At 36.8% G+C, this 16,308-nt stretch overlaps 1 long non-coding RNA gene across 1 annotated transcript; it reads right to left on the minus strand.

The window, feature by feature from the left end:
* Positions 1–2,864: 2,864 nt before the first annotated feature.
* Positions 2,865–5,061, minus strand: LOC127953480 (uncharacterized). Its single transcript, XR_008153232.1, has 2 exons — positions 4,794–5,061; positions 2,865–3,491 (listed from the first exon to the last, which is right to left on the minus strand). It is a non-coding gene; the product is annotated as an uncharacterized LOC127953480 (long non-coding RNA).
* Between the last annotated feature and the right edge of the window lie 11,247 nt (positions 5,062–16,308).

The raw sequence follows: 16,308 nt of genomic DNA on the forward strand, positions 1-16,308 counted from the left end.
AGAAATGGGATTTATATACAGAAAAGCCAAACGAAAACCATCATTAACATCTAAACAGAAAAAAACAAGGTTTCAGTGGGCTAAAGAAAGACAATCTTGGACTGTGGATGACTGGATGAGAGTTATATTCAGTGACGAATCACGAATCTGCATTGGGCAAGGTGATGATGCTGGAACTTTTGTTTGGTGCCGTTCCAATGAAATTTATGAAGACAACTGCCCGAAGAAAACATGCAAATTTCCACAATCATTAATGATATGGGGTTGTATGTCAGGTAAAGGTATGGGAGAGATGACAGTCATTACATCTTCTATAAATGCACAAGTTTATGTTGAGATTTTGGACACCTTTCTTATTCCATCAATTGAAAGGATGTTTGGTGATGGTAGCATCATTTTTCAGGATGATAATGCATCGTGCCATAGGGCAAAATCTGTGAAAACATTTCTACAGGAAAGACATATAATGTCAATGGCATGGCCTGCAAATAGTCCGGACCTCAATCCAATTGAAAATCTGTGGTGGAAATGAAAGAAAATGGTCCACGACAAGGCTCCATCCTGCAAAACTGATCTGGCAACTGCAATAAGACAAAGCTGGAGACAGATTGATGAAGTATACTGTTTGTCAAGTTAAATCCATGCCTCAGAGAGTTCAAGCTGTTATAAAAGCCAGAGGTGGTGCAACAAAGTACTAGTAGTGTTTTTATTTGGTGATTCCATATAATTTTCCTCAGATTTGAGTGATTCCATATTTTTTTCCTCTGTTTGATCTGTAAAAACAGTTGTAATTGACTATAGTTATCTTTCTTTGTTGTTTTTTAAGTGTTTTATAAAGCCAGAATATTGTTTTGTTGAGTGAAAATTGTTTTGTGGCATATATGTGCTTGGTTTTTTCTCTACACAATTAAACATTTGAATGAACATCATCTGAGAGGGGTGATTCCATACTTTTTGCCAGGGGTTGTATGTGTGTGTGTGTGTGTGTGTTTGGCGCCGCTGGCGCTGCCGCGTGTGCCGGCATGCGTGTAAAAACACTGCCTCTGATTGGCTACCATGAAACACATGACTCTGCCTTAGCCAATCACAACAGCTTATCTCGTCTTTAACCCACCTGCTCACTCGCTGTGTGAGCTAGGGGTCCGTTCGGATTTCATAGTTTATTAAATCAATGCATAGTAACGCACCACATTTAACGTTCAGTAACGTTAACGGCGTTGTAACGACGGGAAAAGTAATTAGTTAGATTACCGCGTTACTGAAAAAATAACGTTGTTACCTAACACCGTTCTTTTAAACACCGTTGTTCAAAACACTGCTGGCCTATGACCTGGCAGAGAGGTTAGGCTTGAAACATTATTTTCATTCAGAGTGCAAGAAGGCAGGAAAAGATAGGTTCTATAATTTTCTAAGAAGACAAGGAACCCTGTCTGTCAGGACTCCACAGGCAACGAGCATTTCTAGGATGGTGGGTTCAACAGACCGAAGTTGGACCTGTTCTTCCATATTTTTGAGGATGAGCTCCATGGCTTGGCGAAAACGTTGACCCCACCCGTCTGTGGAATATGAATGAGGTGGGTGTCCAGAATGTACAGAAACCAAACAAAATTGTTGATTCAAAGGGGAAGAGGCAGGTGGCAAGAGATACAAGTGTGAATAGAGGCTCTGCTGTCACTGCTGCCTGTTCCATGAACGCAGCTGGGCAGTTTGTACCACCACTGTTCATTTCTCCAAGAAAAATAATGAATAAATACTAAAGTAAATACTCTAAAATAAGAATTTACTACTAACAAACAAATACAAACCTTCAATTATTCCAACTGTTGTGACAATTTTTGCTTTATTAGAGATGAGAAGAGGATCACTAAGGGGTGCATGTTCCAAGCATGATGAGCAGTGCATCTCATTTGGAACAAAAACTTTTGGGAGTTCCCTCTCATCTAAATACGTTTTTGAGAGCAGTAGGGAAGATGGTAAGGTTTTATTCATAAAGATATATTTCACCATTTTCTTCAGATCCTCTTTTGTTGGAGGGTACACAGTGTTCTCAGAATCATACTTTTCTAAAGAAAGACCAGTGTGCACTGGCAATGAAGTCTTGCAGGTCAAATCCTCCTCTTGAAATGGGTACCATTTCCATACTGCCCTGGGTATGCAGGAACACTTACCAAGCATACAAGGGCAATGCCATGTGTTGTGTTTGGCATTATAAACCACCATGATCCAGCCAATCAGTCATAAAATGAAACATTTGGCTCAAAAACTGACTGTTAAGTCCCCGGCTTTGTCTAGGGATGTGGGACTAACAAACATATATACCCAGGATGACTCAAAACGTGTCAAGGTCATATATTAATCTACTTCAGCCCCACGTACACTCTAAAAACTGCTGGGTTGAAAACAACCCAATTTGGGTTATTTTGACAACCCAGCGCTGGGTCAAAAAGGGATGAACCCAGCGCTGGGTTATTTTAACCCAACCAGTTTGGTTATCATATTTAACCCAGCCTGCTGGGTTGCCTTTTTTATGGTTTAAAATGACTATATTGCAGGGTTTCAAAAACCAGAGCGGGTGTTTTTTATCACTGTATTTCAGAAGGAAAACTACTGTATTTAGAAAATGTTCGATATCATTTCGCATGTGCTTGATAAGGCAGCGTTTGTGAGCTCAGCGCCGCTCTGCAGCCGTTACCGGAGAAACCTACCTCTCCTGCTCTTAGCGCCTCCTTGCTGGCAGAAAATAAACTCGCAGAGTGCAGCCATGTGGGGAAACAATGCATTTCTACGTTAAAATTAACCCAAATTGAGCTAGGCATTAAACCTACAAATGTTGTTCATTTTAAATATCACTTTTACACAAATAATTATCAAAAGGAAAATATTTATTTAAAACAAGAGAAAAGTCAAAAAGTAACATGTTAGAAGAAATGCAGAAAAGGATGGCATTAACAGCTACAGAGTTCATAAAGCATTGAACATTTGATGAATATAACTTAAGATCAAATTGGACATATTGTATAAAAATATACGAAAACACAATAAATTTACAATTAGTTAGGTTTTTTTCCAACTATTCTGGCATGACAGTACACAAATAAATCACAACATTAACTTTGATATTATAACATTTAACAGACGCGCGTGTGTGTCTGAGTGAAAGAATGTGAGCAGGTGTATGAATGACAGAGTGTAAACTCTTCTACTAAACAACACAGAAAAAGCATTTAACTTTTTTTTTTTTTTTACAAATTATACACTTACAGTTTGTTTCATAGTCCATGAATACAGATCATGCATAACGGTCAATTTTCATGATCTCTTTAGCATAATTGATGTAATCATGAAGAAACCCCATCAGCATATGTGACATCTTCTACATCATCCAGGGCAGCGTCCTCCTTTAAAACCACCGCTGCATCAGTTTAGGGGAAAGAAGATTCTCCTCTCTGACCAGCATTCATCCCAGTCACCACCTGTTCTTCATCAGTGGCCTAAGAGAAACACATTTGAAAAAATTTAACATTTAATTAAACTATCAATTTTCAGGTAGAGGTGTATTCACATCCGTAAGGATAGGTAAATAATCAGTTTTAAAGTTTCAACACACTGTGCGGTTGTTTAAAGGGGGGGTGAAATGCTATTTCATGCATACTGAGTTTTTTACACTGTTAAAGAGTTGGATTCCCATGCTAAACATGGACAAAGTTTCAAAAATTAAGTTGTACGTTTGAAGGAGTATTTCTGTTCCAAAAATACTCCTTCCGGTTTGTCACAAGTTTTGGAAAGTTTTTTTCCGAGTATGGCTCCTGTGTGACGTTAGATGGAGCGGAATTTCCTTATATGGGTCCTGAGGGCACGTTTGCCGGAAGAGCTCGTGCTCCCATATAGCAGAGCAGAGAGAGGCTGTGCACAGACAATCACTGATCAGAGCGAGAGCGTCGCGAAATGTCACAAAAGAAGTGTGTTTTTGGTTGCCAGGGCAAGACAACCCTGCACAGATTACCAAAAGAGAAACAGCATTAAGGGACCAGTGGATGGAGTTTATTTTTACAGAGCATGAACGGAGTTGTGCAAGTGTTTGTGTTTGTTCCCTGCATTTCTAAAATGCTTGTTTTACAAACAAAGCCCAGTATGACGACGGATTTGCGTATCGTTTATTTCTTAAGGATGATGCAATCCCAACGAAAAAGGGTCACGATTGTGTGCTGGAACCACAGGCGGTGAGTAAAACTGCTTAAAATATCTCTGCCTCCTTGTTAGTGCGTCCGCCTAGAGACCTGGGTTCGAGCCCCGCTCGGAGCGAGTCCTTGCTGCTGCTGCTCTCGTTCAGTTTCAGCCTTCACAGCTTCTCAACGCAACTGGCGCTCGTGATTCTTTAGCTCCGCCCACAGGTCACACCTCCAGGCGCTCGTGTTTTTCCGGGAAAAATCGGTACAGACTATCTTTCTCTTATGAATATAATAACACTAAATACTTTTTGGAGGTATGAAGGCTGCAGTACTACTCTATAGGTACTCAAGATTAACAGGATTGTAGCTCCCCCAGTGACAGGCATGAGGCAAGAGGTCTTGATTAAAATACAGGGCTTTAATGTTGGTCAACCCGTGAGAACTGGTTTGAAGAAAGAAAATTAACAAATTAACAAAATAATGCTATATGCATGTCTCAACATATTGTGTTACAATCCAGCCATTTACAGCTAGATACTTTATATGTTATACATCAGAAAAAATGGCACATGAAAACATATATCAACACAAACACCCTTATAGTAAAATTAACAGTTAACAAACCTCATTGCTGCTTATCACAAAGAGGTGCTAAACATCCTTTCAGATCTCCCATATCATCTTCTGTCTATTTTCTTGTAAATTTATCCACTTAAACACTACAACAGCGGAATAATCAGTCTCTTTCGCCGTAAAGTTTTTCTCAGTGCGTCGCTCAAAAGCGCCCGGCCGGAAACCTCCGGGTGGAACCAATAATTAGTTCCGTCTTGCTGTTAATATTCAAATACAGAAACAACAGAATAGTAAAAGTGCTAATACAGAAATAAACTGGCATCAGGCAGTTACAAGGATGTTGAGTGAAAACGAGCATTTCACCCCCCCTTTAATGTCTGGAGCCACAGCGCTCCAGAATGCTATAATGGCAGCACTACTGTGAGGGCAGGTGATATTGTTTGAATAAATATTGCTTTCAGAAAGCTTCTTTACTGAAACATTAAAACAGACATGACATTCACATACCTCACAATATTCATGTACATGGAGGGCTGCTCTTCAAACCGTTAGTTCACCAAATAATTAAAATGTTCATAATTTACTCTCCCCATGTTTTTCCAGACTAATACAAACTCTGCTCATTTTTTGGAAAACATATGAATATATTTAATATTCTCTTTTTGTGTCCTCCATTGCTAGTCTGGGAGACCAGTATTTTATTTTGAACATACATGTTTGCTATCATATAATTTAAGATGTATTCATATATAAATATCAGAATTTACTTCTACAATAACTCTATTTATGAAGCTTGAAAATACTGATTATCTAAACTATAAATGGATTAACAAATATTATGAGAAAACTAAAAATATATTAATTTATGTTGTAAAGACAGACAAAAGTCTTATAGGTTTGGAATGACTTGAGGGCAAGTAAATGATTTTTTTGTGTGAACTTTACCTTTAAGAGCGAAGACCAAGAATAAATGACTCTCCAAATCAGACAACTACAAAGTTGGTTTTATTTCTGCAATAAAAAACACAGACATCAATGGTCTTAATGAAATGAGCACGTAATCACACTGTTGTTGCATCAAAATGTGAAGTAACAGAAAAATTTTCTAAAAATAACTTACATAAAATCTCAAAGGAATGATGCTCTCCCATGTCTCTTGCTTTTAACATCTACAAAAACAAACATTATTTTACTCTTAGTAAAACACAACAACAACTGATAACATGAAATTATGAAGTTTACTTGCCTTAAACGATCTTTCCCTCTCTTCAGAAGAAGCTGAGAAAACCTCCTCCTCACACAAGCAGACTTCTGTGTCCTTAACTCCAGTTAGTTTGAGTTCTGCAAAGAGGGACATCAATGGTTTCAATAAAATATTAACATATACATACATACATATATATATATATATATATATATATATATATATACATACATACACACACATAATACACATATATTGTTTTTGCATCAAAATGTGAAGTTAACAGGCAGGACACAACCGAAACAATTTTCTAAAAAAAAAAAGTAATAATAACTTAACTTACATCAGTCTCAAAAGAATGAAGTTATCTTGTCTCTGGATTTCAACATCTAAAAAAAAAAAAAAAACTATTTTTACGAAGACTAAAATAATAAGATAACTTGATGTTATTCTGAAGTTTACTCTCCTTAAACCGTCTGTCCCTCTCTTCTGAAGAACACCTCCTCCTCATCCTCACACAGGTCTGTGACTCCTCACACAAACAGCTTCTGTGTCTTTAACTCTCAGCGCGAGGACAATGAAGACAGGAGCTCGACAAGAAATATTACATGTAAAACATACTTTTAACAGTTACCACTTCAACAGCCTCAAAATAATTATGCTAGTCTTTACTACACAATGCCGTTTCCTTTAGGAGACAAACATACATTCAGTTTAACCGTGAAAAAAGACAAATTAACATGAGCCTGACCGTGACCATAACTGTCTGTTAACGCCTCAAAAAGTACAGATAATGTAAAATCTTATGTAAATATGACAAAATACATTCACAGACGTTATATTAAAAGTACATCCACCGTTCAGTAACGTTACATGAGGCAGTTAAGACCTCCGTGTCTGAGGCGAAAACCGCGTCCATTTTTAATATTTTTAATATTTTTAATATATATATATATATATATATATAAACCTTCCACCTTTCATACAACCGGGTAAACAATAAAAGATAACTTTACATTTTGAATATTTACTTACCATAGTCTTTCACTCGCTTCTCGCTTCTATCACCCTGAGAAAATGGCGGCTGCTCGCACTGGAGACGTACGATTTTGACGTGACGTGCGTGCTCTCCTTCACGTCCGCATCCTCAACCCAGCCCCGCTGGGTTAAAAAAGAGACTTATTTTCAACCCAAACTTGATTTAAAACATCCCAAAGTCCTATCCAACGGCCTCAACCCAGCAGTTGGGTTGAAAAAACAACCCAGCATTTTTTTAGAGTGTAAACTACAAAAACAAAACTCAAAAACATACAACACAATATACAGTTTTCACGGCTCCCACCATGAAAGAGATTGCCCGTTGCTCACCACGCCGACTTCCAGATGATCAGAAACTCCGGTCCAACAGCTGCCTCCACAGAGTCACTTGACAGACAGTACGGGGAGAAACTAAGATCAGCACTCAGCAGATTGCGCTATAAACCAAACAGTAATTCACACAGTAGCCCAGGGAAAACCAAACTTTGAGAGCACTTCACTGGCTCAACTTATGGTCCCCCACTAATTGTCACTGATCAGTTTCAGCTGATGGATTCTCACCTTGTCAACATCAAGACACCCAACACTTGCAGAATAGAGACAGAAAACACAGCAACACACACAAAACACAAACACGGGTCATAACACTGACACATAGTGCATATATGATGGACCTCCAAGACTCACTTAGGATGCAAAATAGACATCTTGTTCTTCAGCTTTCTTCTGAAAATTTGAACAATGTCTTTTGCATTGCTCTGAAAACCATTTGTGCCGTACCATTTCTTTTAAAACTTCTTCATCCAGGACAACATTTTTGCATCCAATCTGCAATAATCTACAGATTTTAAGTGTGCACACTGACAAGATCTCATGTCACTTCATCTTTTAAAATACACAATAGCAGCAAAGGCGCGGGATGTGGGGGTGCTGCAGCACCCCGTTGTTTTTTTGTTTGGCTGTTGGGAAAAACAGGCATCTATTTTACACTAAACAAGTGCAAGTAGATGGTATCGTTGGTGGATTGTGATTGTGCTAATCAATATAAAAAAGTTTATTTTTAAATATTAAATCACCAAATCCAGTGGTGTAGATGGTAAATCATGTGTCATTCTATTCCTTTTGACACAATTGACATGGTTTTGAATCTGCGTTTTGGCGAACATTTTTCCTTTCATTTTAAAATTTCAAATCACTTCAGAAAAGCATTTATTAATAATTAAATTTAAGAAAATCATCAAAATCATCGGGTAGGGTCAGGGTAGGTTAAGGAAGGGTTTTTTCCCAATAAGTTGGCATCCATTTAAGAATTTTAATTAATTTAGACTCAACGAGTGCAAACAGGTTTATAATGTACATACATAGGTGGAGATTAAGAACTTATATATAAACTGCTCAATCGACCATTTTTTGTAAGATTTAACGTTACAAAATGTGTTTGTGTGCCTGTACATTTGACTTGAATAATGTCCAAAAGATATCTGTTTTAAAGCAGTGGGTAATTCACTTTTTGATTTGCTTAAAATCTACTTTGTGATTCTGTTGGCAAACATGTTTATGGTTCATTCTTTTCAACGTGTTTATTGCTAGGGCAGCAGAATAGAGCAACTTTTACAAGTGATTTGTGCGCAGTGTATCTAGTTGCAATAGCAACCCAACGCGCTTGCTGCTGCTCTAATCATAATAAAATTATTTTAATGGTACATGGATTTTGACTTTTTAGGTTTACTACAGAAATGCTAAAACGTATTTAAAAGTTTGACTTACTAAATCGACTGGCTTGGTCTATGTGAAGCTAACCCATGTGTATAAATAGAATTGAGCTATTTGCAGTGTTAATAGCATAGGCTATCACTACAAAATTGTATTTTCTGCACTCCAAGTGACAGTTGAAGATTAGAAAATCTGAAAGAATCAGACAAAAATTCAAACAGTAATATGTTTTTTTTCTAGTGAAAGAAATACATAAATGAAGAAAGCCACAAAATATTACATTTCATTAATGCATATTTACTGATTAATACACTGTTTTGTAGATTTTCACCAGAGATTCGGAACCAAGGTGGTGGGATTATTTTAGAAAGATAACGGGTTTATTATTTTATTTTAACAGATTTGTAGGTCTATTAGTTAAATCCATTTACTTTAGCAAAATTTGTTGCATTTTATGCCATGGTGGCAGTTCAAAAATGGGGGGAAAATCTTTGTTTTTTGCCCCCCAAAATGAAATTAAGTAGTAATTTAGTAAGTAATTTACCCCCTTTTTGGCTTAGAATTTCAGGGGAAACTGGTAATTTTGACCCCATCTACAAATACTGAATTTCACTGTATATATGCAACAATTGTATTTAGCCAAAAAAAAAAAAAAGATTTTTTGATTTGACACAAAATTACCCAAATTATCCTTAATGTAACATGTATAGCAAAACGAAACTTATACTAACGTTCATGATGAACAACTCGAAATCTGTGGCTTTGCAAATGAGTAAACACCTAGTGACTCTCCTGTGGTTTTACAACACTAGTTAGACAAAAAGGACAACAATACGATCTACCAACTCTGAATACTTCGCCTTCGATGTACATACGGTCATCGATTTTTCACACTGTAACATGTGTCTGTCAACAACAGTAACATTAAACTGATTACTAAAAGTTGCAGGGTATAAAGCAAAGTAATTTGCATTAGAACAATCTATCATAATTGACATAATTAGGTTATATAAAGCATAGATAAACATATGATGAATTACACCGTATCTTACTGCCGCCATCTTCTCTTGTCTAAAGGAAAATACTTATGGTTGTTTCTTCTTTAAATTTATTGGCGGTTGGCATACCAATTTGGTGCATTACCACCACCAATTGTTTGGGGTGTGGAGCTTCAATGCGGATTTAGACGCTATATATAAACTATATATATATATATATATATATATATATATATATATATATATATATATATATATATATAATATATATAAATTCTATCATATAAACCTGTTTCCATTGTCCTTGCCATAACTTATTGACTTCTGTTTTAATGACACTTTCCACTTCTGATTACTCAATGGAACTTGCCATTGCAAGTCTGACTTAAGTGTCTTTTTAGCCATATGATCAACTGCTTCATTACCCTCTATTTAAACATGAGATGGGACCCACATAAAACACACTGTAATATTAAGATTTTGTAATCTATACAGACCATGGAAGATTTCATAAATCAAGTCAGGCCTACAAACAGATTTTCAATTTGCAATACTTATTAATGATGCCATTGAGTCCGAACAGATGATATATTGGTTAGGTCCAATATTGAAAGCGGCAATCATTCGTATATTTTACAATATATTATATAATATATGTATCATCAATATATTATTTAATGTATTCAAATATATAAAATATTAGAAAATAAAAAGGGAAAATAATATATTACAATATATCACAATATATTTTAAGAAATATATTGGTAAATATATTTTCCTTTCATAAGGGATGGTCCATTCACACACCTAACCTTAACAAACCTTATATTTTCAACCTGCTTAACTGGTTGCCCATAACGAGTAACTTGTATTGCAGGATTAATATGCTTCTTAGAGAAACAAATAACCTGTGTCTTGTCCACAGAAAACCAAAAAATGTTTCCCCATTTCTCAACAGTGCTGACTGCTGCCTGTAGCTTCTTTCCAACAAACGCTGCATTAAGACTAGCCTGACTACGTCAGACTTCCGACTTCCGCTCAATTTCATTTCGCTTCTGTACTCAGTCTGAAACAGTGTCAGAGCTTTCTGTTTGCCACCGGTCTGGAAACAGCCGGGCCAATCAACGAACAGAGGGCGGGCTGAGAGCCGTGACGTAGATGCTTAGCGCCGAGTTTTACATTGTAGGTTAGAGAAATCGAAAACCGAAACGACCACGGAAATGGGAAACGAGACACGGGATGCAATTCGCTCTGTTATAAAGAACATTCAACTCTTTTTCAAACTGCAAAAGTCGTTTACAGCCATGTTCACTCCGGTATTTCGCTCGAATCATCATGTGTTAACAACAGGTTTACAGTGGAAGTTCAATCATAGATTTGAGTTTGATGCATGTCTGTGCTTCGATTCGGCTGTACAGGCGCATAACATACGTCATAACTAAACGTATCTGATTAACTACGGGTAACCAATAATTTTAAACTTTAGACAAGCGCCCCCTAGCAAGAGAGAAAACACTTCTCTATTATGCCATTCCAGACTCTGTCTACGAAGCAAAGTGAAGTAGCAGAGTCTGGTATTACCAGGCTACATTACGACCCCTTACCCATATTGCCCCATAATCTGCATATAAAGACCTCCCAAGGCTAGCATCAACCTCTGAAAAAAACTCATTAATCATGATATTAAATAAATTAGGACTACATACACTTCCTTGTGGTACCCCATTTTCTATAGAGTAGACATTGAAGTAAGATTCTCCAATTCTTACCTCTATAGTCCTATCCTTCAGAAAATTCATAATCCAGTTGAACATTCTTCTACCAATTCGCATACTCTAATTTAATAAGAAGACCGCAGCTACTAGTTCCTTTTTAGCCTGAGACTTCCTAATTTCATCCTCCAAACATATCACCGGATGCATAGTTGACCTCCCTCTAGGGAAACCACTCTGTTGTGGTATTAGCAAATTCCTACTCTCTAATATGTAAGTTAACCTGTCAGTTCCATTATTTGATATAAGTTAGATGTTAATGCGATAGGTCTATAGCATGGGCGTAGGTTTAGGGGGGGACGCTAGGTACTAGTCCCTATCAATATTTTGAGATGACAAATTTGTCCCCACCAGTATTTAGCAAGCTCCTTTAAACTGCTATTTGTATTTTTGCACTGCTATTTGGATCGATTCTAACGGCCAGGATGACGACAGTACAAGAAACGCTGTAATTTGATTGGCACCGGGGTATCTGACAGGCTACACGCGCGGGCCGGGACTACTTTTGTGCTTGCACTTGCAGCGAGCGGGTGATGCACGCGCTGTGTATGTGTGTGCGCGCGCATGTTGACGACGCCGACAGTAAGTTACCAGGGCTGTCTCTCTGCCACATACAAAGGCCAGAGTAAAAACATTTTAATATTCCGTTTTTTTTGCCCCTTTTTTTACTTTGTAGATGCCTTATGCAAAAGGGACATAAGAAGCTTTTTCATAAAGCAGAGTCGGAGTGTAAGCAAAATAACTAGCTAGCCACACAAATAAACTAGCAGTAGTAACTGACCAGGCTTTCAAATGCAGATTCTACTGTGGAAAATAGTATTAACTGGTGATAGTATGTGTTACCCAGGATGATAGAATACTACGTTAGCAAGTAACTGAATGTCAATTAGCCTGTACCTTAACTTAGAATCTTGCAGTCAACATATACGTGAGTGTACTGGAGGGTAAATAGTGTTTATAATAGAAAAAGGTTATTATATTTATTTATTTATTTAGATTTGTTTCCTTGTGGCAGAGTTTTTTTTGTTAGTTTAAATACTAATTTATGTTAATAAACGTTTGGTTGTTCAGCATTACACAGTCTGGGGTGTTTGTTTGTTTTTTTTGTTGTGTTTTTGAGAGTGCATTTTTGAGATTATACAGTTATACTAGCTCTTTAGGGACAGTATACATGATGATATATCGGGGTCAGGGCACAGTATAATGAGATGAAGCAGATTCACTTCTGTATTGTGATATTCTGTATTGCAAACAGTCTGAAATAAAAAGGGAAATCATTAAATCACTGGTATCTTACAACAAAATAATGGGGGGGGGGGGGGGTGTATGGGGGTGTCCCCACCAAAGCTGAGACCAAACCTATGCCCATGGTCTATAGCTAGTTGTTTCGCTTTTATCTTTCCCTGGTTTTCCAATTGGCATAACAACAGAGTGTTTCCATGCTGACGGAAATACCCCTAACTCCCACACCTTATTATATAGCTGCAGGATCATAGACTGAGCTTGATGATTTAAGTTTTCAACCATTTTATAAAATATTTCATCCTTACCAGGGGACGTTGCTCTGGCTCCTACCAACGCTCTTTTGAGCTCAAATAAAGAATAGGAAACATTTAGTGTTCCATTAAAATCATCCTTTTTCATTAGTATGTTAGAATGTTCTGTCATTACTTCATCTCTACCTTTCCTTGCATCAGGTGTCAGATTAGTAGAGCTATGGACTTTTACAAATGTTTTTGCCAGAGCCTCCGCCTTATTTTTATTTGTTATCATAACTTTGTTATTATATTTAATAGCTGGCAATGTATACTCCCTCCTAATTACTCCCGTCCTTCTTATCATACCCCACACTTGATTAATATGTGTTTCTCTTCCTATGTTATTGCAAAACTGCTTCCAGTAATTTCGTTTAGCATTTCTAATCATTCGTCTAACTTCTGCTTGTGTCTTTTTGTATTCTATTAGGTCATTAAAAGAAAAGGATCCTTTAACTTTCCTAAAAGCTTTATTTCTTGCATTAATTGCTTTATTGAATTCATCTGACCACCAGGGGACTACCTTAAAGGTAACTGTCTGGTTTGTTTCTTCACCAGTTATCTTTTCAAGTGCCTCTTTACTTAGTTTGCCACATGGATTATAATAGTTCACTATCCATATGGTTGTTTTTCTCATCCATACTTCAACTACTATCGCCTCAGAGTCTTTGCTTATTTTTATAATCCTATATCCTATTCCCTGTTGAATAAACATAGCTACACCACCTCTAGTGCCACTTTCCCTATTCATGCATACAGCAACATATCCATGTAATATAAAATCTAAGTGAGGCCTAAGCCATGTTTCTTGCACACAAATAACATTTGGTTTTTCAATTCTTTCTTCAATATACTTCTTAAATTCCTGCCCATTAGAGCAAAGCGTTCAACTACAGAATTGCAAAAACCATTATGATTCTCCACATGATGGCTGAGTTTCCTGTGTCCCTGCATGAGTTTTGCATTTATTGCATAATTCCCCAAGATATTTTTGTGCTGGCTTTATGATAATTTTAATCCTCTCTTTTCTGCTTTGTGTTTAAGCTGAACAATTGACTACTTCTGCCAGAAATGCTACATACACAACACTGTCCACTCCAGTACTTGGTTTGGTTGCTGTAGGCCTATCATATTCTCTTCTTATCTTGTTAGAATTCTGGTCCTGTCTCTGTTCAGTCATTCTCGCTATTGGCGATACTATCACACTTCTTTTTGTATTCGTTTCCTTAATGGCTTCAACATATGTCAGACTTACTTCTACTCTGATTCTCTGTTCTTCCTTTATACGCAGTAACTCTTGTTGGCAGCATTTCCTCACAAAATTGTAATAGGACAGATAAGCTCCTGTTTTGTTCCATTCTTGGAATACATCAATCTCCTAGCCTTCACTACTTTAACTCCTGATACATTTTCCAAGATTTCTTCAGTGGATATGTCAGTTGAAATCCCTGTAATAACCCCTTGCACTGTTTTCTGTTGTCCCCAAACAAAAAAAATTGGACTTTCTTTCCTTTCAAAGTTCTCACTTTAATCATATTAATTCTCTGTTTGCCATCAGAACAAGTAATCAACAAACTGCCATCCCAAAGTGGTTTAACGTTCACAGTACCTACAGTGTCATGTAAAGCTTTCGTCAGCTTCAATGGGTTTACAGAACCAGGAAAATGAAACCATGTTGCATATGGAAAAATAAAAAGAAATAAATGAATAAATCAATCTGGAAATAAATACATGTGGGAATAAATAAATACATATGATAAATAAAAAAATGCATGAATAAATAGACCCCATCACAGGAAAATTCACAGTGCGTAGTGCGCATGTTGGGGTCAGAACGTTCCATCGAATTCCTGCAGGTAAGACATAGCTACAAACTAAATAATAAATACTACTAACATGTCTACTATGATTTTTTTATTTTTTTTAGTTGGCTACTATGTATGCCTGTTCTAACTGTGTGCTTTGTGTCTTAATGAAATGTCACAGTTTTTTTTATTATTTGATTTTTTTGACCTCATCACGCACTGACGTGATTTCCTCGCATCTCCGAGCTAACTGGTGGAATGACAGACACACTTTAGTTTAGCAGTAGCTACCCTAGAGGGAAGGTGATGGATGCATGGTATAAGTGATTAGTAGTCGTGACAGTTTTCTAGGGAAATAAAACCATCATGTCAAGGAAATCAGTCTACAATGCATCAATCTCCAATAGTAAATACTTAACGTTACCCTGCCATGCAGGTGCAATTTGCAGTATGGATGTAGTCTTCCGGCTTGTTGATCACAACCCAGGCTTGGTACATAGAGGTGCTTTTCCCTTGGTGCTGGCTCGTTAAAACCTCCACTTTTAACACACAAAAGTCATCGCTTATATCGCTATATAAAACCATCTGGACATGCCCACAGACTACGTAATTATATGCGTCTAGCGATTTGTACGCTCTTTGTTTTTCTAGCGTGTAAACAGTCGGCTATATATATATATATATATATATATATATATATAGTGTTAATGTTCAGACTGTCTATTTAAAATGTTAAAGTGGCTGACAACAATAAATATTCTTATTAGGAATAAAATTGCTTAGGTTTTTGAACCGTAGCTGAACAGTTAGGCCTACTATGCTGTTGAAAAACACAGGGTGGCCCTGGCTTAACCATTTGAAGGATGTATTTATTGTATCCCCCACCCCACCACCATTTAAATTATGACTTGATTACAACTGCAGTGTGACTATTACATTTTATTACTCTCATTTGCAGTCTTCTATTAGGGGTTGTAATTTTGGATTCTGGAACAATCCTAATTCAATATTCAATATTCAATATTCAATCCTAATTCAGTTCTGTTTCATGTCTTCTGTAGATTTAGAGTTAAAGAAGACAATGCTGAATAAAGTCGTAGTTTTTGCTATTTTTGGACCAAAATGTACTTATGATGCTTAAAAAAAATTCTAACTGACCCTCTGATGTCACATGGACTACTTTGAAGATGTTTTTCTTACCTTTCTGGACATGGACAGTATACTGTACACACAGTTTCAATTGAGGGACTGAGAGCTCTCTGACTAAATCTAAAATATCTTAAACTGTGTTCCTAAGATAAACGGAGGTCTTACGGATTTGGAACGACATGAGGGTGAGTAATTATTGACATAATTGTAATATTTGGGTGAACTCACCCTTTAAGGAGCCAACGTTTTATTATTACTATTGATTTCTCTGATTGGTGTTGGAATATTGTTCCATTCTTTTGAGGCTTTAATAGAGAAGGCTGACTGACTAAACGCTGTTTTCCTGAATGGA

The sequence above is a fragment of the Carassius gibelio genome, chromosome B3, assembly GCF_023724105.1.
Source record: "Carassius gibelio isolate Cgi1373 ecotype wild population from Czech Republic chromosome B3, carGib1.2-hapl.c, whole genome shotgun sequence".
NCBI lineage: Eukaryota > Metazoa > Chordata > Actinopteri > Cypriniformes > Cyprinidae > Carassius > Carassius gibelio.